General features: G+C 40.4%; 1 pseudogene across 1 annotated transcript in view; it reads right to left on the bottom strand.

Moving 5' to 3' along the window:
- Positions 1 to 585: 585 nt before the first annotated feature.
- The window catches only part of LOC309832266 (transmembrane protein 180-like), a 32,334-nt pseudogene continuing 6,179 nt past the window's right edge, over positions 586 to 26,740 (bottom strand). The window contains exons 4-7 of the transcript in view: positions 24,938 to 25,088; positions 22,580 to 22,662; positions 19,202 to 19,324; positions 586 to 718 (exon numbers count right to left, since the gene is read on the bottom strand). The product of the transcript in view is annotated as a transmembrane protein 180-like (transcript). The remainder of the gene's footprint in view (positions 719 to 19,201; positions 19,325 to 22,579; positions 22,663 to 24,937; positions 25,089 to 26,740) is intronic.

Raw genomic sequence — 26,740 nt, forward strand, 5'->3', positions numbered from 1 at the left:
GCCTACTGCATCCTTACAAGAAACCTCTCTTTATTTAAGAGAGCTGAAGATGAATTCCTGTTTCTTTACAACCAAGAGCTCTGCAACCAAGACAGTGAAGCACAGAAACCTGGACTATATGAGTCCTCTTATCGAGGTCCCTGAATTCCCAAGTCTGACAACCGTTAATCACAGGCAATGTACAGATGATGGTGATGAAGTATTACTTAATGAAAAGGGTAAAAAAAAGGATGTATCACTAATAAAATCAGTCAAAGAAGCAATATGAGGCTTTAAAAAAATAAAAGAAAGTGGCACACGCAGTCAGGGGGCCTCTGGGCAACACAAAGCAGCTCACATAGCAGTTCAAGGGTGAGGAGTGACAGGTTGTGTCCAGGCTATGAGACCTCTTGGAAACAGCACACTTAATTCATATTTAACTTCCTTATCATGGAGTCAAAAACCCCTAAGTTGTGCTGGATTTTTGTTTGTTTTCTAAACAAATTAGAGGTTATAAAGAACACTTTTACCCTCTGGCATAATGTAAACTCTATATGGACAAACAACTGAAGTTTCATTTGACTCCCATGATGGCTGATGTTGCCCTTAGAGAGCCCCTGTGTGGTCTGTCTTGTTCCTGATGGAGAATGGGCTCCAAACCAGAATCCGAATTCCTGCGATGCCCAGTAGGACCAGGCAAATCAAATTAAACATGGCGTCATGAAGATCTAAGATTGTACTGGGAGGAAAAAAAGATTTAAAGCACGTTTAGGGCTTCCCTTGAGAGTTCGCCTGCCGATGCAGGGGACACAGGTTCGTGCCCCGGTCCGGGAAGATCCCACATGCCGCGAAGCAGCTGGGCCCGTGAGCCATGGCCGCTGAGCCTGCGCGTCCGGAACCTGTGCTCCGCAACGGGAAAGGCCATAACAGTGAGAGGCCCGCGTACCACAAAACAAAAACAAAAACAAAAAAACACGTTTAGTTTCTCCAGTGGCTTCTTTTCTTATTAATTCAAAGCTATACAACAAAAAGTTTCAGAAAAGTTTTGGTATATATTGAACCCATTTAAAAGGTAACTGAAATTTTATCAAATAATTTTGATTCTTTCAAATAACTGAATAAGTCAGTAAACCCTACCTTCCTGTTGATTATACCAGAGGAGCTGACATGTAAACCCTTGATCACAATGCCTGGGGAGAAATGCCGAGGCCACAGCGAAGGACCACACACCAGGCACAGGAGGACAGAGGTGGAGGTGGGCTCAATGCATAGGCATATGCATCTATATACTCGTAACATTTTAGTCTTGAAATTACCATCCAATGGGTTTCAAACAAAGTGGCAGGAGCTGGGCATTCATTTTTATTACTAAACTTACTTCGATTCTACAAAATTTGAGGCTACAAGAGGAAACCAGAGTTAATAATAATATTCAGAAATGACACAACCTTATTTACTGCCAAGAACTTCAATTAAGCCCAAAGATGCCTATGGTTCTCCATTATATTTGATAGATCATATTTTTTCATTTAAATCATACACAGTAAAAGAGGCCTCCTAATCATCTGAGGGCTGGTTATCTAGTCTGCAGCTTCTTTTGGGTTACTTGGGCTATTTAAAACAGCACCTCGTTAATTCAGCCGATTGAGGAGATAAGTGGGAAGATCAAACTATATGATACAAGAAAAGGAGGCGGTTTGTTACATTTTCATACTAAAACCAGTTGCAATAACCAGAACCCATGTGTATTCACTCATCTAAAAAATAGGCACTGTGTGATGATTAACGCGCGAGGCACTGGGTTAAGGACTGGTTATCCAATGGTGGCCAAACTGACAGAATTCCTACTCTCACAGAGGCCACCTCCCAGTGCTGGAGATAGACCTTAATCAAGTAATCAGATCAGATCAGATAAATCAGATCGACTTACACATGACTACGTAAGAAGAAAAAGTGCTGAGGTGGAAAAAACAAAGCATTAGATAGGAGCGCATAACCAGAGCGTCTGGTCTACTCTTGGCAGGTGGAGCTCGGAGAAGACTCCTGCAGGGAAGTGGGATTCGAGCTGAGTCCTGAAGGATAAGTAGATGTTTACTAGAAGGCCTCTGCCTAGAATCATGGGCAGAACGTCCAACCATCACTACTTCCTCCTCTAAAGGCCACAGGTGGGAAAGTCCTTGGTGCTCTGGGTTGGATTGCATTTGCTTAGGTATGACCACCCCTTCCAACTACTGCTCCACAAAAGCACCCTTCACCTTGAGCCCTGCTCAATACAAGAATTGCTGATTATGACCAACCCAGGCTTTGCTCCCTTGTTGCTACTTTCTATGCTCTGAGACAACCACAAAGGCTTGGGTCATCAATTGGATTACCCAACACATACTGACTGTAGCCTCTAGAAATAACAGAGGAGCAAGAATGCTTTCAGGATCTGGTTACACTTCTGCTCCACCCAAACTATCTGTGGAAAACTTCATTTCTGGGTGCACATAGTGTTTTGTCTTCCTAGCATTCCTTCCCTTAAGAAAAATCCTGGCCGCAGCGGTGAGAGGCCCGCGTACCGCAAAAAAAAAAAAAAAAAAAAGAAAGAAAGAAAAATCCTCTGCCCTCTTCCACAGTAACCCTGTCTTACTTCTGAAGATGCAGTGGAGGCTGACTACCCTGCTCACACCCCCAAGGGCAGGCACACCCCCAGACCTGGTCAGAGGACTCCAGCCTCAGGCTACAACTACTGCCTCAGGAACGGACATGTGACGCACGCAAAGCCTTTCAAGGTCCACCTGTGAACTTTTGCTGTGCTACTGGGACAAATGTACATGTTTCCTCTAAGATCTGAGGCTGTTAGGCCCATGTAAACATGGAGTTATCTTGCTGCCATGTGGTAAAAGTTTACACTCAACACAGAGGGGAAAGTCAGAGATAAACAGGTTCCTGACATCCTCTGAGTACGAGCTACATAGATCCAGCTCTGCCTGACTTTTCAGTTTTATGAGCTGGTAAGTTCCTTTTTTATTTGAGCTAGCCTGTGTTGGGTTTCTGCCACTTGCAGCCGAAGTGGCCCGAATGGTGTAACTTTACCATTGGCACTCATGTCCATATTACCATAACTGGCTGCCTCTGACCACTATAGGGAAAGGATTCAGTGATTTCTAATTGGCCATTACTAACAAGGACACAGGAGGTTTGAAACAGCTGAGCACAGATTTCAAGAATGAGAAGACAAGGTCATGACTATACTTTTGAACTTGATGTTGTAGGTGTGCAGAAGCATGATGCTTCTCTCCCCACCTTTGACTGTTCACTGATTGGAACCACAAGACAGACCAGATGGGAGGACTGGACCAATAAAGGGTGCAAGATGCCAACAAGGTAAGGGAAACCCAAATCCCACTTTGCAGCAGCCTAAATCACACATTTCTTAAACACAATAAAAGAAAGGAAGCAGCCTAATCAAGACCTTTAAAGGAGAAAAAAACCATAGAGCCATGACCATGAGCTGCTAGTCAAGGAATTAGGACAGTATGTGCTCAAAGCCCAGTGTTTTATGAAAAGACTGGTTTCTGCTTGGCTAGGCACCTGTGTGCTTTTTATCTGAGTGTTTAACAGCAAGGAGCCCATTATCCTTCGGCATACTCTAGTTATAGCGGATTCCAATTTCAGAAACAACAAGAAATTGGATTCCAGCTGCCAGGGGTTCTCTCTGGGAGATTTTCTATCTCTAAGACAGAATTGTCTTTTTCTCTTTTTTTCATGGTGAGAGGAGGCATGCGGAACACCTGTGATTATCAGCAGAGGCAAAGCCTGATGTGAGCGTGCTGACAACACTACAGGGAGAAAGCCTTAGGCTGGAAGTTCAAGGGAAGGCAGGGGAATGAACGTTTAAATGATTAAGGCAGTTTGATATCACGTTGTGGTCTAACCCCCAATGCTTTCAGGCTGACACCGTTATTACCGAAGCTGCAACAATTTTCATTACCCTACTACTTCACTGAATCACTTGATGCTGTCCAAAAATTTCCTTGATCTTTCTGCTCCTTTCTTAAGATTTCCTCTTTCTTTTAAGATGTTACTCTAATCTGAGAGATATGCACATGATTTAGAGAATTTCTTTTCCTCTCTCACATTACATCCCCTCTACTGGGATGTGGATGAACCTAGTGACCAGTTGGCCTTTTATACTTTCAGAATGTCAATTTCATCCTTAACAACATTTTTATTTTTATTTTGCGGTACGCGGGCCTCTCACTGTTGTGGCCTCTCCCGTTGCGGAACACAGGCTCCGGACGCAGAGGCTCAGCAGCCATGGCTCACAGGCCCACCCGCTCCGTGGCATGTGGGATCTTCCTGGACCGGGGCACGAACCTGCATCCCCTGCATCGGCAGGCGGACTTTCAACCACTGCGCCACCAGGGAAGCCCCTTAACAACATTTTTAAATGAATCTCTGGTAGAAAAATAATACCTAAGCTCTGCTTATAATTTAGTTCACTCAATTATTTATTGCACACTTACTGTTTTAGATGCTTACAGTACAGAGTAAATAATTCAACAATGATCCTTACCCTCAACAAAGTTTACATTCTAGTGGAGGCAAAGAGACAATAAATATATTTAATTTTATCTTATAAGAAGAACCTCTGGGCTTCCCTGGTGGTGCAGTGGTTAAGAATCTGCCTGCCAATGCAGGGGACACAGGTTTGAGCCCTGGTCCAGGAAGATCCCACATGCCGCAAAGCAACTAAGCCCGTGCGCCACAACTACTGAGCCTGCGCTCTAGAGCCCAGGAGCCACAACTATTGAGCCCGTGTGCCACAACTACTGAAGCCGGCGCTCCTAGAGCCCGTGCTCTGCGACAAGAGAAACCACGACAATGAGAAGCCCACGCACCACAACAAAGAGTAGCCCCTGGCTTGCCGCAACTAGAGAAAGTCCATGCACAGCAATGAAGACGGAACACAGCCAAAAATAAATAAATAAATGAATGAATGAATGAATGAATGAATAAATAAATAAATGTAAAGAACCTCTGCTTATGGAAAAAATTTGCTCCCAATTTTCTCTCATACTGCTCTACTTTTGTTTTATTATTATTTTTTTTTTTTTGCGGTACACGGGCCTCTCACTGTTGTGGCCTCTCCCGTTGCGGAGCACGGGCTCTGGACGCGCAGGCTCAGCGGCATGTGGGATTTTCCTGGACTGGGGCACGAACCTGTGTCCCCTGCATCAGCAGACAGACGCTCAACCACTGCGCCACCAGGGAAGCCCATGCTCTACTTTTAAAAGAAAAATATCTACCTGCAGGTTATTACGTTCTGAAGTATTACTGTCTGGTATCTTTTCCCTCATTTTCTTAATTTAGCTTACTTACTTGTCTTAGCTTAGCTTTCCTTGCTAAACCATGTAAATTCAGCTCTGTAAGGTAAAGGGGGCCATATAAATCACTATCCTCTCACCTCCAATCCTATCATACTGGGGCTCTTCCACATCTCAACACTAAAGCAAAGTCTGCCTCCTTTCCACTCTCCTTTTTTGCTATCAAAATGAGCTCAGGGCTTCCCTGGTGGCGCAGTGGTTGAGAGTCCGCCTGCCGATGCAGGGGACACGGGTTCGTGCCCCGGTCCGGGAAGATCCCACATGCCGCGGAGCGGCTGGGCCCGTGAGCCATGGCCGCTGAGCCTGCGCGTCCGGAGCCTGTGCTCCGCAACGGGAGAGGCCACAACAGTGAGAGGCCCGTGAACCGCAAAAAAAAAAAATATATATATATATATATATATTTATATATATATAAATATATATATAATATATATAATAAATATATATAATTTATTTATTTATAATTTATTTATATTTATTTATTTATAAAATTTATTTATTTATAATAAATATATTTATTTATATATATAATATATATATATAAAAAATTAATAAAGTTGCTTCCTGATGGGATTGGAGTAATATGTTTACAGTCATTAGTACAAAAATAGACAAATTCTGTCAAAGAAGTTGCTGCCAAAATCGGTATCGGTGAGAACTGCAGAGAAAGAGGAACCCAGGATGGAAAAGGCCAAAGAGACCTAAATATGGTTTCTGTGGCCATACAGTCTCCTTTGAATTAGGGTCTGGGAAGCCTGAGTCCACATAAGCTGCTGCCGCCTCAAGAAGAAATTTCTCCTTTCTAGGGTCAGCCTGATGAGCCCCTTGTAAGAACAATGATGGCATAACACGTAGGGCAGCCTTCCTATGTGCCTTGCCCCGTTTGACACTTTTCTGTCATTGCTACTGATTTTCACAATAACCCTGAAGAAGACACTAAGCCTTAGCCAGGTTAATTAAATCACCCAGCATTCCACAGCTAGTAAGTATGGAGCTGAGATTTTAACCTAGATCTAAACTAAAAATCTCTGCAAGAAAAAAAAGGTATTTATAATATAAATTTATCAGAAGGAAAAAAACCCCTCATTTTCAAAGGAGAAGTTATATGCTCTCTTCAGAAATGAATTCAGAAACTCTCAAGGAAAGGCAATTGTCTACACCAAATATCAAGAACAAGAAGAGCTTGACAGATCACATGGCTGGCGTCAAAATCTAAGGATTGGGCTTCCCTGGTGGCGCAGTGGTTGAGAGTCCGCCTGCCGATGCGGGGGACACGGGCTCGTGCCCTGGTCCGGGAAGATCCCACATGCCGCGGAGTGGCTGGGCCCGTGAGCCATGGCCGCTGAGCCTGCGCATCCAGAGCCTGCGCATCCGGAGAGCGTGCGCGTCCGCAGCCTGTGCTCCACAACGGGAGAGGCCACAACAGTGAGAGGCCCGCGTACCGCAAAAAAAAAAAACAAGAACAAAATGTAAGGATTTAACTCCTGATATACCTGTTTTTCTTTGTCAGAGGCTGGGAGCTACTGTTAATGTTACCAACTATAAAGACTAAATGGAAAAAAGTAAGATCATAATATTTCTCCAAAAAAAAAAATCCCTAATGTTGATTATCTCCTTCTTTGGACATAATCTTGTCCTCAGGCGGTCCCTTTGCAATGAAACATTATGACCCTTATTTACAGAGGAAGAGAAGTGAGCTATAGGGAAGAAATCGACACAGCATTGATAATTCTGTGGCAAAACATAGGGTCTATATTATTGTGGTCCTATGAAATTCCAGATAGAATTTCCTACACCAAATTTCACATCACAGCTCCATTTCTGACACTATTAATAAACTGACTTAGCTTCAGGCAGAATATTTGGGGCCAAATATTCTTAATAATTTAGAATGCTACAAGTGCTCATGTTCATCATAGTTGGCAAAAGGACTTATTATAAGAATCTTGAATCAGGTATTAACTGATTATCCCAGTATTCATTCTAGCAACCCCAATGAATGTATATGCTTATATGTACACAGTTCATATACACAGCTGTAAGATTTTTTATTTGTTTTTAATCCTTCGTTCCCAAATAGGCAGTGATGGAGAAGGGGAAAGTCATGTCTCACCAAAGTACAAAATTTGAGGCTCTGAATATGTGGAGTGCTCTAACTGCTGACTATCTCTAGCTCTCCTAGGGATCCTATACTAGGACACATGAGCTGCTCAGAGGAGGGGATTTTTTTTTTTTTCCTTTTCAAGCCTCTATGCTTCATCAGTCGCCTCATAAAGCAAGAATATGTAAAACATTAATAAAGAAATTCACAATAAGCATTTCATAACTACAGCAGAATCAACAGTATGATATAGAATGGATACTTTGAAAGAGCAAAATCCACCAGCACCAAGTATAATACATAAGACTAGCTCGTTTCTAGTCTAGGTAACTTAATCTTTAACACTGAATAAAACCACTGATTTCATCCTAATATGAAACAGAAGTCATTAAAAAAAGCAGGAGAGATGCTTGCCTAAGGATTTCCAGGCTGTCGTTATAGTAAATCTCTATGGAAATTACTTGTTTTCAAAACACAGTTTTAAGATTGATTTTAATGATTAACTACATGTAGTTAAATACCAAGATTGTTTTCATTATTTAAAAGACAAAGGCCTGAGGTTATTTTTTGTCAATTATTCACCCTGAAGCAACTCACTTTGGATCTGCTTCTTCGCTGGAGTTAAAGACAGTATTGTTTACTCTGTTATTAAGAGAAAAGTCATCTCCTAAACTTCCGTTGCAAGTATAATTTGGAAAGTATCTATTGTGAGGCTTCCAGACAAAAGACAAGAAAAAGGAAGGCTGCATATACAGTATTTAACAACACACTTATATATATAGCAGATTGATCTAGAAGACTATTTTGTGTGTGTGTGATAGATTTTATTTAGGTTTCCTGCAAAGTCTTTACAGATGACACTGTAATTCAACAAATAAATTGGCAGACTTTGAACGTTGGGAAAATGTTATCTTTCTGTTGCAGAATGTGCAAGCAGCAGGGATTTGGCCAGGGCTAAAAGACAGTACTACCACGTCAGGGCGGCGCCAAGCCACCGAGGGTCAAGTCTGTGCTCCTCCTGCACTGTGTGCTCATCACAACCCCGGACTTGGCTCACTGCACTGGACTTTGCCGTCTGCCTCAACCACTAGCGCCACGTGAGCTCCCAAAGGCAAAAAGGCAGCATGTCTTATGACTGTTTTACCTCAGCTCCCAGCACAGTGCTCACACCCAGTAGGTACTCAACAAATGTTTGCTGATAAAAGCACGCAAGCATGCTTAATTGACCAAATGGACAGAGTAGCCCTTTATCTAAAATATACTAGAATTTCATCGTCATTGTTTGTTTTGTGTGAAAAGTATGGACTTTGTTGCATTTTTTTGATAGAAGCTACGTGTATAAACTAATTAGGTAATCAATTTCTAATATTACAACATGAAACGCCTTATCCCCTATAATTAGAAGAGATTACACGTTGGTTTTCTTGCCCAAGTACCTCCGTTATGAATCTCCATTAGCAGTAAGTTTAACAATTACATTTACAGGCTGCCGAATAGATCTATTAAACTTAGAAAAATAATCTACCCTGCAGAACGAACATTTCTCTAACTATATCAAGGAACCACAGACCATCTTTCAAAAATCACAGGGGGGAGAATAATACCCCTGAACCACACAGTTCTGTATATTGTAATAGTAAAATATTAATCAGATATTAGAAAACTCACTTGCAAGTATGAAATTTATTTCAAATAGACATTTTTGCTAAATTTGTCATACTGCTGACTATCAAAGCACTCTCTGATCATCAAACCATATCCTGCTAAGTATACAGTTAGCCTCTGGACTTCAGTCAGCCACTTTCAGACTGGCATTAGCTACGTGAGGCCACAAGATGCCAAACGTTAAATTATTAAAGATAAATGATACTTGAGTGCCCTGAATAAGTTTATGACTCTAAAAATGCTTACAGCAGCACGAGATGACACAGCCAACGTGTCTGGCTGTCGACATATCTATGCCTGAGTCAACAAGAATTAGTCTCCAGAGCCTCTTATTTCCAAGGAAGTAAATCTCCAGGCTCTCCGCGTCAGCTGCACACTAGAATAAGCTAGGGAACTTTTAAAAATACTGATGCCTGGATCTCACCCGAGAGATTCTGATTTAACTGGCCGAGGGTGTGGCCTGAATATCAGGACTTTTTCAAGCTCCAAGTGATTCCAATGTGCAACATGGTTGAGAACTATTACTTTAGAGCTTCTGTTTCTCAAAGAAAATTTGGAGGGGCACAAGCTAAGCACACCGTTTCTTCCTCCATTGCTCTCACATCTACCAGCAAATGAACTTTGAGTCAGTTCTACTCCAGAGTCTCTTCCTCTCCCCCTTCTGTCACCACGGTTTTCTTCTACAACATTGCTTGAGGCATTTAACGCTACTTGGATTTCGAGCAACTTCCCTAATGCAGGTGGAAAACGTTCACTTTGTGGATGGAGAAGCTAAGACTGAGAAAGAGTTTCTTAAAGTTCTACAGAAAAATGTCTTCCAGAACAGCCCACATTCACTTCTCTCACACATTCAACTCACTTTTCAACACACAGTTACCCAATTGTCAGTCATGCCTCCAAATCCAAGTATCACTAAATTCTAATGATTCTAATGCTCTAACCTCTCTTGTGTCAATCTCCTCTTGACCTTGCACGTTATATTGCTTTAGCTCAGGCGCCCACCAGCGTTTCTCATATAAAACCAGCTCTGGTCTTCAAACTGTTCTTTCTCTGTGAGTTGGCTAACCTCCCTTCAAACCATTCTCTACACTGCAGGGTGATGTATTCAAAGTTGAGTATGATATTATTATTACCCCTTGGTTTAACAACAATAATATTCCATTCCTTTCAGGATCAGATCCATACTTCTCAAACTCTGCTAAACCATGCACAGCTCCTCCAAGCATGTCACATGATCTCATGCCTCTCTGTACTTGCACAGACTCCTACTGCATTTTCACAATTCATCTGAGAGATCATTTCTTTGCTACCGGGTTTGAATTATATGCTCAGACAGTATATACTTCCATAGCATCCCACACTTACATCGATAACACCTAACACATAACACTATGATTTTCACTATAATTGACTGTGAGCTTATTCAGAGTTGGGACTGCATCTCTTGTCTCTTTGTTCTCTGGACTCAGCACAGGAGCTGGTATATAGTTAAGTGTTCAGTAAATATTTGTTGAATGAATGCCCCATCATTTCACATGTCCACGCTTTGCGATACTGTTCCTCTTCCCCAGGTACCTCCAATCTTCATTCATAGTATTAATGCCTCCACTGAAATGACTAAAGCATCTTTTCCTGTGTACAGCCTTCCTGCGCTTGGTTTCTGAGGCAGTGTCTATCATGCCCACCTTTCAGCCTCTGTTACATATTGCATATACTTCTAGTCATAGCACCTACCATTCTGTGCTGCAATTACCTGTCCTAATGTCTGTCACCCTTACTAGACTGCAGGCTCCTTACTGGCAGCAAACTATTTTATCTATCTTTGTATTCTGAGCACTTTTTCTACAGTAGGTGACTAGTAACTAGGCTTTAATTCTGCCCCCCGCACCCAAACCTTGTTTTATACCACTGCCAGCACACTCTAAAACAAAATTCAGGTTATGTCTTTCCCAAGTTTAAAAATCTTCAGTGGCGGGGTGGAGTCAAGATGGCAGAGTGGGAGGACGCGGAGTTCGGGTCTCCCCACAACTAGGGCGCCTACCAGATGCTGGTGGGGGACCTCGACACCCAAGGGGATGGGAGGAACCCCCGAGTGACCAGGTAGGATGTCGGGGGACAGAGGGTGTGGAGAAGTGGAGGCCGGATGGCACTGCCGCCCCTGAGGGGTGGCTGGAGGAGGGGAGGGGTTCCCACGCCTGGAGGAGCCCTCGGGGGTTTGGAGGATCAGCAGGGGAATGCGGCTAGGGTTTCCCCTGCCCAGTCAGGCCCCGGGAAGCCTGCTGGGGTACCAGGCCGGGTCCTCCGCCCTCCGGGGCTCCCTCTGGCCGCGTGGATCCTGGGGGTGTGCGAGGGAGGTGGGAGGAAGGGGAGGGGAGGGGAGGGAAGAAGAGGAGAGGCAAACTGGGAGGGGCCCTCGGGACCGGGGAGGGAATGCATTTCCCCTGCGCACACAGGCCCCAGGAAGCCTGCTGGGCTCCCAGGCCTGGTCCTCCAGCTTCTGGGGTCCCCTCTGGTGACATGGGTCCTAGGGGTGTAGGGGTAGGGGGAAGAAGAGGAGAGGCAGACAGGGAGGGACCCTCCAGGATCAGAGGATCATGGGGAATGCACCTAGGGTTTCCCCTGCCCACTTGGGTCTGGTGAGCCTGCTGGGGTCCCAGGCCTGGTCTTGCGCCCTCAGAGGCCCCATCCAGTCACATGGGTCCTAGGGGCGTGGGGCCGGGGGGGGGCAAGAAGAGTAGAGGCGAACGGGGAGGGACCCTCTGGGATCAGAGGATTGGAGGGGAAGCGTGGCTAGCGTTTCCCCCACCCACTTGGGCCCAGGGAGCCTGCCGAGGTCCTGGGCCTGATCATCCACACTCCAAGGCCAGAGGCACTCCTGAGCCCCTCCGGCCGTGCTGAGCCTAGACCCCACCTCTCCCTAAACCCCGCCCCTGCCTAAGCCCCGCCCCCCCACAGCCAAGGCCTCTGCCAGCCTTTTTTTTTCCTTTTTTGGTTCTGTTTTACCTTCCAGTTGTTGTTTCATCTATATTTTTATTTTTTCTAACATATCTGTTAGTTTTCTAATCTTATTTTATTTTTTACCTTTTGTTCTTGCTCTGCTCCTTTTTTTTCTTTTCTTTTCTTTCTTTTTGGCCACCCCACGTGGCTTGCGAGATCTTGGTTCATGGGCCGGGGGTCAGGCCTGAGCTCCTGTGGTGGGAGCTCCAAGTCCAAACAACTGGACTAAGGGAGAACCTCAGACCCCAGGGAATATTAATCAGAGTGAGGTCTCCCGGACATCCTCATCTCAGCACCAGGACCCAGCTCTACCCAACAGCCTACAAACTCCAGTGCTGGAAGCCTCAGGCCAAACAACCACTAAGACAGTAACACAGTCCCACGCATCAAAAAAAAAAGAAAAGAGATGACAAAAAAAATATGTTACAGATGAAGGAGCAAGGTAAAAACCTACAAGACCAAATAAATGAAGAGGAAATAGGCAACCTACTTGAAAAAGAATTCAGAGTGGGGCTTCCCTGGTGGTGCAGTGGTTAAGAATCCACTTGCCAATGCAGGGGACACGGGTTTGAGCCTGGGTCTGGGCAGATCCCACATGCTGCAGAGCAACTAAGCCCGTGCACCACAACTACTAAGCCTGTGCTCTAGAGCCCATGATCCACAACTACTGAGCCCGTGTACCACAACTACTGAAGCCCGTGTGCCTAGAACCCATGCTCTGTGACAAGAGAAGCCACCGCAATGAGAAGCCTGTGCACTGCAATGAAATAGTATCCCCCACTTGCTGCAACTAGAGAAAGCCCATGCACAGCAACGAAGACCCAACACAGCCAAAAATAAATAAATAAACAAAAATAAATAAATAATTTTTTTAAAAATTCAGAGTAATGATAGTAAAACAAAACAAAACAAAAACAAAACAAAACAAAAAACTAAGAATAGAACCACTGTCTGACCCAGCAGTCCCACTACTGCGCATATACCCTGAGAAAACCATAATTCAAAAGGACACATGTACCCCGATGTTCACCGCAGCACTATTTACAATAGCCAGGACATGGAAACAACCTCAATGACAGATGAATGGATAAAGAAGATGTGGTACATGTACATATATACAATGGAATATTACTCAGCCATACAAAGGAACAAAATTTAAAAAAAAAAAAAAAGGGAACAAAATTGGGTCATTTGTAGAGATGTGGATGGACCTAGAGTCTGTCATACAGAGTGAAGTAAGCCAGAAAGAGAAAAAAAAATATCATATATTAATGCATATATGTGGAATCTAGAAAAATGGTACAGATGTACCTATTTGCAGGGCAGGAATAGAGATGTAGATGTAGAGAATGAACATTTGGACAGAGTGGGGAAGGGGAGGGTGGGACAAATTGGGAGATTAGGATTGCCATATATACACTACCATGTGTAAAATAGATAGCTAGTGGGAACATGCTATAAAGCACAGGAAGCTTAGCTCGGTGCTCTGTGATGACCTAGATGGGTGGGATGGGGTGGGTGGGAGGGAGGTCCAAGAGGGAGGGGATATAGGTATACATATCGCTGATTCACTTAATCGAACAGCAGAAGCTAACACAACCTTGTAAAGCAATTATACTCCAATAAAATAAAAATCTTCAATGACTTCCTTTACCTACAGTAGTCTTACCCAATGTACAGCATCTGTACTCCTGGTAGTACATGTGATGATTTTCAGATGATACACAATAGTTCTTGTTATTTTAATGGTTAACTATTTTAATTGTGTTAGAAAAAGTGAAACCCACCAAATGAATGTTTTCATGTATACTTTTTAGTATTTTTTAGTTTTTTAAAAATTTATTTATTTTTGGCTGCATTGGGTCTTCGTTGCTGTGCGCCGGCTTTCTCTAGTTGCGGTGAGCGGGGGCTATTCTTCATTGCGGTGCACGGGCTTCTCATTGCGATGGCTTCTCTTGTTGGCCGGGCTTCAGTAGTTGTGGCATGCGGGCTCAGTAGTTGTGGCTTGCAGGCTCCAGAGCGCAGGCTCGGTAGTTGTGGCGCACGGGCTTAGTCGCTCCGCGGCATGTGGGAGCTTCCCAGACCAGGGCTCGAACCCGTGTCCCCTGCATTGGCAGGCGGATGCTTAACACTGCACCAACAGGGAAGCCCTACTTTTTAAATAATTTAATTTAATTTAATTTTGTTTCTTTTTTTGGCTGCGCTGGGCAACATGCAGGGATCTTAGTTCCCTGACCAGTGGTCAAACCCGTGCTCTCTACAGTGGAAGTAAGAAGTCTTACCACTGGACCACCAGGGAAGTCCCAATTTAACTTTTATTAAAGTATAGTTGATTTACAATGTAGTGTTAGTTTCAGGTATACAGCAAAGTGATTCAGTTATACATATATATCACGGATACTTTTGCTTATGACCAGATTTTTTTAAGTTTGTGATTTAAAATAAATTTAAAGAAAAATATTAAGTAAATAATAGTACAGAGAGAACTCATATAACAAAAGTTAAAAAGTCATCACATTTGGGACACCGTGATGTACAGGATTAAGAAAATTTAAATGCAGCATCCCCCCCTGACCTTTCCAGCTTCACCTCCCTCCAGCTACCATCAAGCACAATATACCATATGTTACTAAACTACAGGTTTCCCATGTCTTAACTCCCCTCATTCATCTATTCTCTCACAGCAGCCAGAGGGATGCTGTTAAAAGATAAGTCAGGGCTTCCCTGGTGGCGCAGTGGTTGAGAATCTGCCTGCTAATGCAGGGGACATGGGTTCGAGCCCTGGTCTGGGAGTATCCCACATGCCACGGAGCAACTAGGCCCGTGAGCCACAACTACTGAGCTGCGCATCTGGAGCCTGTGCTCCGCAACAAGAGAGGCCGCGATAGTGAGAGGCCCGTGCACCGCGATGAAGAGTGGCCCCTGCTTGCCACAACTAGAGAAAGCCCTTGCACAGAAACGAAGACCCAACACAGGAAAAATAAATTAATTAATAAACTCCTACCCCCAATATCTTCTAAAAAAAAAAAAGATAAGTCAAATCATGTCATTACTGTGCTCAGAACTCTTCAGTCAGAATGCTTTTATTTCTAGGAGATGTAAGCTAAACTATAAGGTGTACATAAGCTATAAGATGTATGATATGCTACTATATCTGCAACTTAACCTTAAAATGGTTCAGAGGACAAAATACATACATACACATAAATACAGATAAAGCTAATATGGCACAATGTTAAAACTGTTAAACCTAAGAAATGGGTGCATGGATTTTCCCTGTATTTTTCTTTCAATATCTTTTGTGTTTAAAATTTTTCATAATAAAAAGAAGTTGTGAGGAAAAACAAAATGATTGATATATAGATAGAGGGATGGATACCTTGATCAATATGTGTTAAAACCAATATAGTAAGATATAAATAGTTGAATATAGGTGGTGAATATATGTCTTCACTGTATAAATTATCCAAATTTTTTGTATATTTGAAAATATTTATAATAGAAATATGCAGGGAGTTGTGAGAAAAACTTTAAAAAATAAATTCTTATTTATGTAGAAAATCCAAAAGAACCAACAACAGAAAAGCAACAAAACAATTCCTAGAACTAACAAGCATTTATAGCAAGGTTATAGGATATAAGGTTAATATACAAAAATTAATTGCTTTCCTATATATCAGCAATGGAACTTGAAACTAAAAGTATTATACCATTTACATTAGGACCCCCCAAAATGAAATAGTTAGGCATAAATCTAACAAAATATGAAAGAAATCAAAGATGAACTAAATAAATGGAGAGATTCCAAGTCCACGGATAGGAAGACTCAATATTGTCAACATTTTAGTTCTTCCTAACTTGATCTATAGATTCAACACAAGCCCTAACGAAATCCCAGAAGACTATTTTGTGGCTATCAAAAAACTGATCCTAAATTTTACATGGAAAGGAAAGAGATCAAAAACAGCCAATACAACACTGAAAAAAGCCAAAGTCAATGCACTGATATTACCTGACATCGAGACTTACTGTAAAGCGACAGTAATAAGACACTGTGTTGTATCCATATGAGATGATGGATGTTCATGAAACTCACTGTGATAATCATTTCATGTGGTATGTGAGTCAAATCATTATGCTCTGCACCTTAAACTTATACAGCGCTGTATGTCAATTATATCGCAATAAAACTGGAAGAGAGGGACTTCCCTCGTGGTCCAGTGGCTAAGACTCTGTGCTCCCAATGCAGGGGGCCCAGGTTAGATCCCTGGTCCGGGAACTAGATCTCACATACCACAACTAAGAGTTCGTATGACACAACTAAGAGCCCACATGCCACAACTAAAAGATCCCACGTGCCGCAACAAAGATTCTGCATGCTTAACTAAGACCCGGCGCAGCCAAATAAATAAATAAATATTAAAAAAAAAAAAACTGGAAGAGAAAAAATACATTGTGATTTTGGCAAAAGAATAGACAATTAGATCAATGGAGTACAATGGAGAGGCCAGAAATAGTCCCACATAAATACAGTCAACTGATGTTTGACCAAGGAGCAAAGGCAATAAAATGTCTTTTCAACAAATGATGTTAGAACAACTAGACATCTACATGCCAAAAAATGAATCTAGAAACAGACCTTGTACCCTTTACAAAAATTAACTCAGAATGGGTCACAGAACTAAATGTAAAATGCAAAACTATAGAATTCCTAGAAGATACACTAGGAGAAAATCTAGGTGTCACTGACTTTTTAGATATAACATGAAAGGCACAATACATGAAAGAAATCATTGATAAGCTAGACTACATTAAAATTAAAAACTTCTGCTCTGCCAAAGACACTGTCAAGAGAATGACAAATCACCAACTGGGAGAAAATATTTGCAAAAAGTATATCTAACAAAGGACTGATATCCAAAATATACAAAGAAATCTTACAACTCAAGAATAAGAAAACTAAGGACCTGATTTAAATATGGGCAAAAGACCTGAAGAGACACCTCACCAAAGACATACAGATGGCACATAAGCATATGAAAAGATGTTCCAGATCACATGCCATTAGGGAATTCCAAATTAAAACAAGGTACCACTATACACCTATTGGAATGGCCAAAATCCAGAACAATGACAACACCAAATGCTGAGGACGATGTGGAGAAACAAGAACTCCCATTTCTTTTCCGGTGAGATTTCAAAATGGTATAGTCACTTTGGAAGACAGGTTGGAAGTTTCTTAGAAAAGGAAACATACTTTTATAATATGATCCAGCAATTGTGTTCCTTGGTCTTTACCCAAAGGAGTTGAAAACTTATGTTCACACAAAAACCTGCACATGATGTTTATAGCAGCTTTATTCATAATTGTCAAAACTTGGAAGCAACCAAGATGTCCTTCAGTAGGTGAATGAATAAACAAACTGTAGCACATCCAGACAATGGAATATTATTCAGTGCTAAAAAGAAATGAGCTATCAAGCCATGAAAAGAAATGGAGGGAACTTAAATGCATATTACTAAGTGAAAGAAGCCAATCTGAAAAGGTATGATTCCAACTATATGACATTCTGGAAAAAGCAAAACTATGGAGACAGTAAAAAAAAAATCAGTAGTTGTCAGGGTTGGTGGGAAGGAGGGATGGATAGGCAGAACACAGAGGATTTTTAGGGCAGTGAAGACACACGTCATTATACATTTGTCAAAACCCACAGAATGTGTAACACCAAGCACGAACCCTAGTGTAAACCATGGACTTGGGTGATAAGGATGTAGGTTCATGGATTATAACATTTGTACCACTCTGGTGCGGGATGCTGATAGTGGAGGAAGCAGTTCGTGGGAAGGCAGAGAATTTACAGGAACTCTGTGTACTTTCTGCCCAGTGTTGTTGTGACCCTACGACTGCTTTAAAAAATAATGCCAAGTAAACAAATGAATAAATCCTCCACTGCCTCACCATCACCATTTACCTCATAGTGAAGCCAAGGTAACAAAGGAGGGCTGCAAGGATCTATGGGATTTGCTCACTCTGCTCCAGTCATGCTGGCAGCCTCCTCCGCAGACCTAGTGCCAGGCATGTTGCACTCAGTGCTTCTGCACTCATTGTGCTTTCTGCCAGGAACACTCTTCCCAAAGAGCACCCTGGTTCCCTCCCACCTTCCCTCAGGTCTTTATTCAAATGTCATCTCCTTGGCGGTGAGGCCTTCCCATCACCTTATTTAAAAATGCAGCTTTCCCCAAGCCTTCCTCTTCTTCTTGTTTTATTTTTCTCCAGAGGACTTCTCACCAACTAACATACTATGTATTTTACTTAGCTAATTTCTTGTCTGCCTGCCTCCCTCCCACTAGAATGTAAGCTGTGTGAGGGCAGAGGCTTCTGTGATTTTGTTCCCCTGTTGTTCATTGCCTTATCACTGAGCCTAGGATGTGGTAGGCTCTCAACAACGTTTGTTGAGTGAGTAAATGAATATCTTAGTGAGAGTTCTCTCATGCTTCTGGATATCTGCCATGCTGTATACTCTGCCTGCAATGACATTCCTCTGTGTTCAGAAGAGAAAAATCCCACTCAGCCTCCAAAATTCAGCTCAAGAAACCCTTCTTTTGCAAAGGGCTCCCTGACTTTAGGCAGACAGAGGCAGGAACCTCTTCCCTGCATTACCACAGTGCCCATTATCACCAAAGGCTGGTGGGGCCTTACACAGTGCTTCACAATCTGTGGGGCTTTGGAGTCTCCTTATTCATCTTGTATGCCCAGAACCTTTGAACCTAGCAGATAACAGCAGGCCCTCAGAAACATTTGTGGAATGAAATAATAAATGAGTGAATGACTTAGAAGAGCAATCAGTATGTAGCTTAGTGTGAATTACATAGACATTTGTAGCATACATAATTTAAAGAATACCCTTAAAGATATTCCTATTGAAGTTCCTTTGACATGAATACTTTTTATTGTAGTTTACGCAAGATCTATAAATTAATGACTAATAATGCCCAAAGTCTAAGATACTGCCTACTAATCAATGTAAAAGGCTGAGTTTGCTTTCATATTTCTATTACGTTACTTCAAAGCAATTTTTTTCTCTACCTTTTGTTTGGGTTTCCATATCCATACTGGTTTAGCCTAGAGAGTATCATCATGGGAGCTAAAGACTGAGCAGGTTTGGTAAATAAAGCATTGATGCCAAAGGCCATTGAGGAAAGGGGTGACCTGGAACAGAAAAAAGTAGCATGTGTCTACATCACACACAAATTACATGTGTGTATATATGTACATGTATATACATATATATGTATACAAGTATCAAGGACCTTTTGGCTATTAAGTCCTCCTTGAGCCTAAATAGACAATAATAGAAATAGTTTAAAAGATGCTAACCATCATCTGATAATGCAGGGTTGCCACAAACATGCATTGAGCAAGTCTATTGGAGCCATTTTTCCAATGGAATTTGCTCACTTTGTGTCTCTGTGTCACATTTTGGTAATTCTTGCAATATATCAAACATTATCATTATTATTACAGTAAGTCCCCTACATACAAACGAGTTCTGTTCCAAGAGTGCGTTCGTAAGTCTAATTTGTTCTTAAGTCAAACAAAGTTAGCCTAGGCACCCAACTAACACAATGGGCTATATACTGCTGCCTTTACACTTACTTCTGGACATCCTGGGCTTGAAATAAAGATACTGTACTACTGTACTCTATAGAGTACTGTACAGTAAAGTACACAAAAGCACAACCACTTGTAGTGGATGTATGCACATGACAACATATGCCAGACACGTGAATTAACTTATGTGATTGGACATGCGAATGCACGTTCGCATCTTTGAAAGTTCACAACTTGAAGGTTCATTTGTAGGGGACTTACTGTATATTTGTTATGGTGATCTGTGATCAGTGATCTCTGATGTTACTATTGTAGTTGTTTGGACATTTCATTTTTCAGCAATAAAGTATTTTTAAATTAATGTATGTACATTTTTTAGACATAATGCTATTGCACACTTAATATACTACACTATTGTATAAACATAACTTTGATATGCACTGGAAAACCAAGAAATATGTGACTTGCTTTATTGCAATATTTGCTTTATTGCAGCGGTCTGGAACTGAACACACAATATCACACAATATGTATTATTTCATTTAAGCTCCGCAACAATCCCATGAGGAAGATATTATCACTCCTATTTTCGGGATGGGAGGACAGACTAACTTGTCCATAGTCACACAGTAGCAACTAGTAGAACTGGGATTCATACTTAAGTCTTTCTGCCCAAATTTTATAAAGGATTACCTTAACATGTTCTCTGTAAGAATCCTGCCATATCATTTTATGATAATTTAGTTACGTCACATAAAATAAATCAAGTGCATTGACTGAGTAATCTGAAATTTTGTCGTATTTCAACTAATGATGGAAACCTTGCAACTAAAGAAGAAGAGAAGAAAAAGGGGAGGTGAAGAAAGGGAAGAAAAAAAGAAAAGGAAAGGAAAGAAGGGAAAAGATGAGGCCAGAGAATTGGAAGATTGCTTTGATGGTAAGAGCTTGAGATTCATTCCCAGTTCTTCAATCTGCTGGTTACATTACCTTGGGAAAGTTAACCCCTCAAGAGTTTTAGTTTCCTTAAAATGGGGATAATTATGATTTCATGATAATATAATAATACAACTGCTGTCTGTATCCTCCACTAGACCGTCAGTGCCATAAAGACAAGGGTTACATCTGCTTTGGCTCCCTGCATTAAGTTCTTATCTGACCTGATCAGGATGACAGTTGACTGAAGCCAAAAAATCATTTTCAGAAGATAAGACATTGACCATTCTATTTCAACTTAACTATACTCATTCACCAACCTTTTCTTTAAGTACAAGTCCACTGATGAAAGTGTTGTGCCATCTTTCTGGCATGTATAGTATCCATAGGATATGATCTATGGTTTCTACTATCAGTTATAGAGAGAACCTAAAGTTGTTCACAAGGCAATCTAAGAACAGAATACCTTTAGATTTTTATGACTTTTCCCCAAAACATTTACAGTTCTCATCACATCAGATTTGATAGTAATTTTTTTACACTTAATCTTTATCAAGTTTTTCTAAAGCATTCAACTTAGTGTTCATAGAAATAACTTTCATTTCATACTTATATTTCCTAAGTTTATAAAATATAAGTGTAATTAACTGTTGTAATTATAATAACAATTGCATCTGACATTAACCAATTTGAAACAAAAAGTACTGACTCTTGGTAAGGATATAACTTATGAGAGGAGAAAAGCACATGTGTCTTCAAGAGTAGCCATTCAGTCAGAAGCATACAGCATGTGCATAGGAGAGAGTATGTTTTAGAAAGGATCTGTTACAAGACCTGCTGTATTGTATCCCCAGCATTGACCACGGTGCCTGACATATAGGAGGCAATCAATAAATATTTGTTGAGTCAATAATTCTACCACACATGGCTGGTGTGTGACTTGAATGAGCAAAAGCCATACAGTGCTTACACACATTGGCATTTGATAAATGTCAGTACCCTTCGCTTTCCGACTGTTTGAGGCATTTTATTCATTTGTACCCAGTCTCATTCAAAAAGAATTTGAGGGTTATAAGATGTTTACTGATGTTTCTTCTTGTTAACTTATTCATTTTTTTAAAAAGTGATTTGAGCCAGTCATTTTTCTAGGCACTTAGGGACACAGTCCTGAACCTTAAGGAGCTCACCACCTTGCTCATCACTCCAAATATGACTTAGCAACAAACCCTGAAACAGGAAAGAAATTATATAAGGAAGAAATCACCAAGCTGGATTGGCAAAGCTTCCTTCAATTTAAGTTGTATTAAAAAAAAAAAAAGCCATGCAGTTTCTACAAAGCTAATAAAGACTATGCCAGTCTTCAAATAATACAGTCCTCTCTAATCCATAAAATAGGGCACATATCACGAAATATTTGCCCATCAAGTAAATTTTATAGCTGATCTAAAGCATTTATAATAACCATACCAAGGAACAAAATCTCTCATCATCAGCTTACACTTTTTCAAGTAAAAGAGGATAAGATGGACTTTGATTTTCAATTTTAATTCTTGTGATGTCACAGGGCGAAGGTCATTTTGCCTGATCATCCAGTGTCATAATGCATATGGCAATATTATAACATAAAGCTATCTGAGGTTTCACTTTGGTTTCTGAGATTTAACCTTGTTGTAGCACTGGCTGTGTGAAGCTGAGGGATAAAAAAATTATGATGTCCTTTCAAAAGCAGAGAAAACTTGCCCAGGGTGAACAATTATGAATATCCTGTATGTTCTGCTCTCTGATTCCCAATGCTGCCTCTTATGGTCATCTTTCAGTTATGTGGTTTGTAATGGCAATGTAACTGAGATATGGAGACTCTGATAGGTCCTGCCTCCATGTGATATTTTTATAGCTAATATTTGAAAAAATATTACTTACTGCCAATTGAACTTCAGTAAATCTGCATTGACATGTCAGCTAGTGGCAGATTAAATGAGCAAAAAGAAGCTTGCACAATCACCCTAGAAACAATTTTAAATACACAAATGAAAATTCTATAACTAGGAGGCACAGATTTGTTTAAAAACCAAACAACAAATAAAAGTAGACATTCGGTTTGCAAAAAGGAAAAATGAAATAATATACTACAAAAGTAAACATATATTAGGCACACGCTTCTATCCTCCCAAAATATATCTATGAATATATAATTCTCTTTTAAAAATAAAATAACTACATTTTGAAAAATTTACTATGCTTTTTCCTCATTCCCAGATGACTGCTCATTAAATCTGCTTAAATTACGGATAGGTTCTAAAGAACAAAACATGCCATGAATTCATCAGACATTTTTTCTCTTTATTTTTCCTTTTTTTCCCTTTTATTTCCTATAGTTTATCTGCCTTAATTAAAATGAACTTTCTAGCTTTATGAGCATGGTAATAATGACATGGTGTTTTTCTGGTTTATATTTTAAACAGCATAAATATTTTGTAAACTGCACAATAAAACAGAAGAAATGAGAATCCATTATCTCTCATTCACATAAACATATAACTTTTAAAATTATCTTTGATAACAGAAGGCAAATATAGCAGATATTTTAAATTTTTTTCAGTTTAAATTTATAATCTACTACTTATGTTTGCTAATTCTTTACCATAAGCTAAGGGAAGGTAGATTATCTTCTTATATTTCTTTTGCACAATCTTTATCCCATGCAAAAAAAAATGAGTTAAGTAAAATATTATATATAAGTAGTAAGTATTTAATAATATAAATTCCAATATATTTTAACTGGAGAAGCATTTAGAAATCTTCTAGTTCAACAGCACATCCAATACAGAAATCTCTTGATATCAAGATAGGAAAGTTAAGAACTATAAAAGGACATATAACATTTTAGTTATGATAGAAGAATAAAAATGAAGGTATGTTTAAGTAAAAAAAAAAAAGCAAACAAAATTTTTTATTCTAAAAATCCCTATCAAGATGTCCTTTTAAATATGATAGAGCCAAGGCCACTATTGTAGATTTATAGAATAGCTATCTATGTGGGGTTCTAACATCTTGAAGTTTCACAGAGATTCAATCCTTTGGGTTAATTAGTATACTCTCCGTTACCAATGTATTCAAAATGCAAGTAAGTCTTCATGAAAATTTTCTCAAATTGTTCCAGCAGGGACCTGGAGTCGGATTTATTAATTCATTCACCCAAAACACATTTTCTAAGGACCAACTATTTGCAGGAACTATAGTAGATAATGGGGCCACAGTAATAAGAAACTAGACCTTATTCATAATAAGCTCAGTCCAGTGGGAGCCACAGACAATCACAGACAGGGGGATAAATGCTACAGCAGAGATAAGCACAGGGCATTGGGGTCATGTAGGAGGGACAACCAATCCAGATGAGGAAATAGAGGAAGGCTTTCCAGAAAACACACCCCTGAGCTGCAGCCTAAAGAAACACTAGGAGAGAGCCATATAAGAAACAGTGAAAGCTCTCCAGGCACAGAATGCTGCATGTTAGACATGGAGGTGTTGAATCAGGCACTGCAAAATGTTTCTCTATGGCAGGGAGTTCATTCTAAGTGGAGGAGTAACAAGAAATGAGGATAAAGGGTAAACAGGGCCTGCATAACAAAGGACCTCATATGTCATTATTTGCATTATATCCTGCAAGTAATGAGAAGCCACTTAAGATTGTTAAGCAATGGAATGACACGTTACTCTAGAAGCAATATGGAAGAAGGGGTTGGAGGGACTGGGGACTAGAGGCAAGGGGACCATGTGGGAGGCTATATGGAAATCCAGGTAAGAGATGATGAGGACCTGAGCTAAAGGAATGGCAGTGGAAACAGAGAAGGGATGGATTCAGGACATATTAGGGAGCTAAAACTACTAATAATTGGTAGCTTATTGGATGTAGGAGACAAGAAAGAGATGGCAAAGACAACTTCTCAATCTCTGATGCGGGCAACTAGAAAGATGGTAGAGCCATTTCCCAAGATGGCAAAGGCAAAGAACATCTTTTGGGGACAAGATGATTATTTGGCAGCAGCGTTTACTAAATGATGCCCTTTAATACGTTACAAAGAGGTGCTTAACTTTACCACAAAATTTAGCATTAGAAGTCTCTGCAAAAAAGGAGTTCACATTCAATTTGACAGAAAGGTATAATGACTCTGCCTAGAAATGAATGTTAAACACATTTCAGATCAAAGATGTTTCACTGCTTGAAAGGAAATGGCAAGACCTACTGTAATTTTGGGACTGGCACCGGCATTTACTTACATGATAAAAGTGAGATAACGAGCCAACAAATAATAGTATTGCTGTCCAAGAAGTAACATGACAATGGAGGCTGTTCCTTCTAGGTAGAATGCAAACAAGATACATAGTAACCGAACTTCCTCAGCCGGGACTGGCTGACAAGTGCAAGGCCCTGAAATGGAAGCAGATTGGCGTCGTGTTAAGATGGAATCCCATGAATTATGCTTATTCTTCCTGACAACGAAATACACGTTCTCAGCCAAAGATAAATTTGCTTCTGAATTATAACATCAGTTGAAACACACAACTAATACTATCTATCATGGTTAGAAATGTTATTATCCATTGATATCCATAAAAGTTGACCAATATTCTATAAATAACAAGGAAACAGCTATTATTTCCTATAAAATGAACAAAGTGAGCAACAGTTTCATACATTTTTATTTCCACACTAACATGAGGTTTTACTAAAACCAACTATGAAAGAACCATCACTTAGAAACAACAAGCATTGCTTTATTGTAATGTGAAAAGGCCAGCTCAAATCTAAAATAAATTCAGATTTTAAAATTTGAGATTAAAGCCCAGAATTCACCTAGCACACAGTAGTAAATAGTTAAATGAATATCTTACTATTCTTCTTGCTGTAATATGTCTGAAATGTACTTTCTTAATCCTAAAATCAAGCACCAGAGATAAACAATAGTTTATGATTCTATCTACATTTCTTCTGGTTGTGTTTCCTGCCTAATCTTATATATTTTCATAATTCTACTCGATTCATGTTAAGAGCTCAATCACATTTTTTTACTGCATTTCTTGCTACCAATGAAAAAGTTCATTGTTCTAGACCAAAAAGTTAGTGCTAAATATACATATGTACATTAACAAAGATTAAAAGATCCTCTTTGTTTTCAGTTTTAAGAAGTATATCATTTAGCCCTGAACTGTTTTCACTAACCAAATGTGCATACATTACAATTAGAGGAGAATTTTCAATGATGTAATACCAATATTCTTTAACAAAAATAAGGGGTTTTCCCCCTGACTGATTTTTTTGGTTTAATTCTGTACTTTCAAGGAACAAGAGCGCTTTTTTTTTTAATATTAAAACAATGGCTCAGTGATTGATGGGATCCAAGGCATTTCTTAGAGTTCTATAAGGGAAAGTATGTAAAACACCCCAGCAAGCCCCCTTATATTCCTATATTTAATAATAATATTGTAAATTTACACAGTTCCACATATTGAAATGAAGCTTCTTGTTTTCGACCTCTAATACATAAATACTATACAAAATATAAGAAAGTAATAATGTAAGAAATATGTGGCAAAGTGGAAAGAGAAAGATTTTGAAATCAGATGTCCCGAGGTTTGAATTCCAGCTTTGCCACTTTTATCAGCTGTTCATTCATAGACAAGTTACTTTACCTAAGAGGCATTTCCTCCCAGTAGCACTCCCTCCCCTTCTCTGTCTCTGTCTCTCTCACCATATAAAGTACTTAATAATTGTTCCTTATTACTTTTCTGTCCAATGTAAAAAGATATGAGCCAGGGACTTCCCTGGCGGCACAGTGGTTAAGAACCCGCCTGCCAATGCAGGGGACATGGGTTCGATTCCCTGGTCTGGGAAGATCCCACATGACACGGAGCAACTAAGCCCGTGCGCCACAACTGCTGAGCCTGCGCTCTAGAGCCCGCAAGCCACAACTGCTAAGCCCGTGCACCACAACTACTGAAGCCCGCGTGCCCAGAGCCGGTGCTCCGCAACAAGAGAAGCCACTGCATTGAGAAGCCCGTGCACCGCAACGAAGAGTAGCC

Source organism: Grampus griseus (genome assembly GCF_964374135.1).
Source record: "Grampus griseus genome assembly, chromosome: 14".
Lineage (NCBI taxonomy): Eukaryota > Metazoa > Chordata > Mammalia > Artiodactyla > Delphinidae > Grampus > Grampus griseus.